Here is a 5,134-nt window from a genome sequence, read left to right on the forward strand (position 1 = left end):
TATGGTCCTTCTTCTATATCCATTGCTTCATCTTCAATTTCCTCATGTCCAACATTTTCTCATCTACTACTACACATGCATGATATAACAAATAAAATCAAGCAAGTTTGTACTTGGGGATTTGTCTCTAAAATTAAAAATCAAAAGATATAATGTTTGCCTCTAAACAGGTAGAAATCTAGAAAGAGATTATACTTGCAAGAGATGTGTGTATACATACATGTTTGAACTTGGGATGAACCTTCTCCAACCTTAGTAGGTTGTCCTATTTCACTATGTCCTAAAGAAATTCATAATTTAAAACACCACAATTAAAATGTGCCCTAATTCTAAATATTCATAATTCAAAAAATCCTTAATATTAAGTTAATAGTAACCCTAATTTTATATTTACCATATTCCTAATTAGATAAACCCTAATCCTAAATATATACATACACAAAGTCTACAATATGAATGCATACTACATAAACTAAATATGCATTGGAAAAAATATATTGCACATGCCTCCTATAATATCCTACAAATTTTTTTCTACAATTTTCTTCTTCTTGTTCCTTAGTTCTTCTTCATGAATATTTACTTACTCTTTTACCTTTATTTCCCATGTCAGATATTATTTTTACAAAATTCAAAAACATACAAATTACAAAATATTTCCTCTCTCCTAATTGAAGTGTGAATTATTTGATTAGATTTGAATGTTAGAATTGGAAAAAAAAAAAACCATTATTCAAATGAAATTTTTTTTTTTAAAAGAAAAAAAAGCCCCAAAGACTAAGTTTAGTTTCAACAAAAAATAAACTAAGTAGTTTTGATTGAAACTACTTAGTTTAGTTTCTATTGAAACTAAACCTGACCCATTTAACCACATCGGTTAGGTTTCTTAGTTTCAATAGAAACTAGACATTAGTTTCTATTGAAACTAGGAAATTATTGGTTTTTTCCAAGTGGGAGAAGATTTACTATGTTTTCATGGCTTCCAAGCTCCACTACTAGGTTCAAATGGAGCACTAAAGTCATGTCCTTTTGCATGATAGAAGCACTTTGAATGAACTTTTTAATGACTATGAATTTGCTATATTTTGAATTCTTTACATATATTTCCTTGCACATGAATTGAGCAGAGCTTTGTTATAAAAAAGAAACCTATATATTGGATGCTCATGGAAAAATAGTAACTAAGACAAAAAATTGAAAAATAACTATGGCCTTCACATTCAAGTCCTCTTTCAACCAAAAAAAGAAATTATGAAATCAGGTAAATATATAATAAGTTACATTTGTCAAAAGCCATGTATGTCGAAATTTATGTTAGGCCAACTTTAAACTCAAATAAAATATGAAATGCTAAGGCTAAAGACATGAGAACACCTCCATGGTTTTGTTATGGATGTAAGTAAACTAAATTTGAAAGAATCACATTGAAATCTATTGTAGAAAAAATGTTATGTGTCAAAAATAATGTCACTTTTAAAAAATGAGGTTTTTGATAACATACCAATTTTCATGGGAGAAAAAGTAATTTAAAATCAAATCAATATATATATATATATATATATATATATATATATATATATATATACATATATATGTATATATATATACATATATATATATATATATACATATATACATATATATATATATGTATATATATATACATATATACATATATATATATATGTATATATATATCTATATATATATATATATATGTATATATATATATATACATATATAGATATATATATATATATATATATATACATATATATATATATATATATATATATATATATATATATATATATATATATATATATATATATATATATATATATATAATGATTCTACATAGAAAATCCTAAGAGACTCTAAATTCATCTTCAAATTGCTAACCATTAAATGGTAATTTGCATCCAAATGTGAAAGTTTTCTTGAAAATTCACTATTCAGTGTAACTAGTTTAGCCAAAAATGTGTAACCCATTATCATGGGTTCACCAAGTTTATTAACCATTCTTTATTAACAATATATATCATCCTACCCACTTTTGCACTTTTGTGAGTTTCAACATCAATATGTTTGTAACACTTTTGATCTGCATGAAACATTCTCTTGACCTTTTTAGTGCCACAACAATGAATAAATTTTATATGGTTATTAACTCTTGGATAACTTATTTAGTTTATTTTAATTATCTTATTTTATTATTCCTCCAAGAATCTTTTATTTTCAATTTAGCATTTTTTATCTCCTGATTTAGTTTTCCCCATCAATAAAACTTATGTTCCAAAAGATTTTCATGTTAAAACTACCAAGATAATTGGTTTGTCTTTCCAAGGAACAATTAAATCAATAACATCATGAGAAAATATAAGATCTAAAGTTATACCTTCATTCCTGTAACTAGAAAATAATATTCCATTTCAATCATTGCCATTATTTCCTTCTTTGTTTGAGTTGGAACTAATAGGTTCCATTCTCCATTCATGTACACAAAATGACTACTAACTTTTTCAAACTCCATATTCATGTGTAATTATAAAGAAAACATTTATGAGGGTCTCCAACTAAGGGACATCCCTCATTATTGAGTTGCACGACACTATAGTCCAAAAGATAAAAGGGATTACCTAAACTAGGTCACTGATATAAAAAGGAAGGAACAAATAAATTGGGATGAAATAGATGGTAAGAAATAAAAATAAGGAAATAAACCATTCTTCTTCACATTGTTTCCAAAAATAGATCTATGAATGGCTTAAAGGAACCCATGAAACTAATAATGAAATAATCTCAAAAAAAGAAGCCCTACAAACAAAAACCCTAAATGAGAGAAGTAAAAAATCTACAAATAATACACACGAGAGTTTCACTATATCCCTCTAAATCAAAAGATATATTTTTGACATCTCTAGTTCCTCAAAATGTAGTTATAATGTTAAAAAATGAGAAAAACTAACTCTTTTCTATAGTAACATGTTATTAATGTTTCTATATTATTATAAAGACTTCATTTTTACATTTGTATATATTAGTTTACGTTTTATCTAGATACTTTTTATGTTAACATTGAATCCTAATAATGGAGCTCTAAAATATTCTCATGCCTCTCATGATTCTAATGATTTAGGCTTACCCTCAATATAAAATCAAGGATTCTGATGTTATATTGAATATAGACTATAGAATTATTTGAGTGAGGATGTTTTGTTAGGATTAGCCTTAGACAAAGATAAAAATTACATGCAAATATAACCAATATCAAAAAATAATAAATCACAAAAAAGAGAACAAAACACACCAAGACTCAATGTGGTCTACCCAATCCCTGGGCTACATCAACCAATAACAAGTCCAATATTATTATTATCTAGTGATTACAATTTGGAATCCCTTAAAACTCAATACCACTGCAATAAGCTATAATATCACCATTACATTATGAAATCCCTAACCCTAAGCCTTTTTATACAAGCTTTTTACACTTACACAATTAGGGCTAGAATAAGTCATCCACTAGGAAAATAGTATCCAATGCCTTTTATAATATAAAGTCACTTTTGGCTTCGTGGCAACTACCCTTGAATACCCCTATTGGGGTATTTCCCCTCAACCCCACCCTTACTATGATAATGAGCGCAACTAGGGTGCTACCCCTTGACCTTGTCTTGGGGGAGCTACCCCCAAAAATTAATAGAAATAATATAGGTAGAAATCCATGCAAACTAAACCTCCAAGTTTGATTATGCTCCACATCACAAAAATCTCCCACTTGGAGACTGATCATAGCACTACTAAAACCTGTAGCTCCCACTTGAATATTAAACCACCCTAGACTCAATTATTCTTTTATTCTATTTAGTCTAGAAGACCAACCAAAGCTAAAGAGGAGTTTAGCTTCTCCCTTGTCACTATATTTGTAAACATATCTATTGGATTGTCATATGTATGTATCTTTTCGAGTTTTAACTATTCATCTTCCAAAACTAACTGAATGAAATGGTACCACAGTTGTATGTGTTTTGTCTTTAAATGCAGAGAAAAATTCTTTGTAAGATGAATGAAAATCTAGCTATCTATAAAAAAAACAATTATCCCTCTATGGATGTCCTAACTCTTCCATAAAAAGTTAAAGCTAGATCATCTCATTGGCTGCCTCTGTAGCAGAAACATACTCTTGCTTTGTAATTGATAAAGCATTAACCTTCTGCAACCTAGAAACCCAACTCACTATTGCTCCACCAAAAGTAAATACATAACCTATAATACTCTTCCTAGCATCAATATCCCTTGCCAAATTTGAGTCAACATAGCCCTATAAATTAATAATAGAGCCCCCAAAATGTAGACACTTACTAGATGTTCCTCTCAAATATGTGAGAATCCATTTTACTGCATTCCAATGCTAATTTGCTTGACGACTCATAAACTTGCTAATGGATTCTACTGCATGTGCTATATCTAGCCTTGTACATGCCATAGCATACATTAAGCTTCCTACAGCTAAATCATAAGGTACCTTAGACATCTTATCCTCCTCTTCTTGTGTCTTTGGACATATCTCCTTAGTCAATTTCAAATGATTAGGTAAAGGTGAGTTGACAACTTTAGCATTCTCCATATTCAAACATTCCAACACCTTTGCAATATAATCAGCCTGAGATAATGTCAGTTTCCTATTCTTCCTATCTCTAAAAATCTTCATACCAATGATTTTTTATTCTACCCCTAAATCCTTCTTACAAAATGAACATGTTAACTATTCTTTTAACCCCTTAGTGTAATCCATGTAAGACCTAGCTATAAGCATATCATCAACTTATAAACATAAAATAATGTAGCTATCATCATCCAACCTCTTGAATTAAACAAAATGATTTGAATGACACCTACTATATCCATTCTCATGCATAAAAATATCAAATTTCATATACCAAATCTAAGGTGCTTGCTTCAAGCCATATAAACTTTTCTTCAATCTGCACACTATGTTTTCGTTACCTTTGATCTCAAATCCCTATTGATGTGCCATATTTATCTCTTCATCCAAATTGCCATGAAGAAATGTTGTTTTAACATCAATATGCTCCAAATACAAATCTTCAGTGGTCACAATACTTAAAAC

Source organism: Cupressus sempervirens, chromosome 4 (assembly GCF_028749045.1).
Source record: "Cupressus sempervirens isolate cs-2001-9-10 chromosome 4, ASM2874904v1, whole genome shotgun sequence".
Taxonomy (NCBI): domain Eukaryota; kingdom Viridiplantae; phylum Streptophyta; class Pinopsida; order Cupressales; family Cupressaceae; genus Cupressus; species Cupressus sempervirens.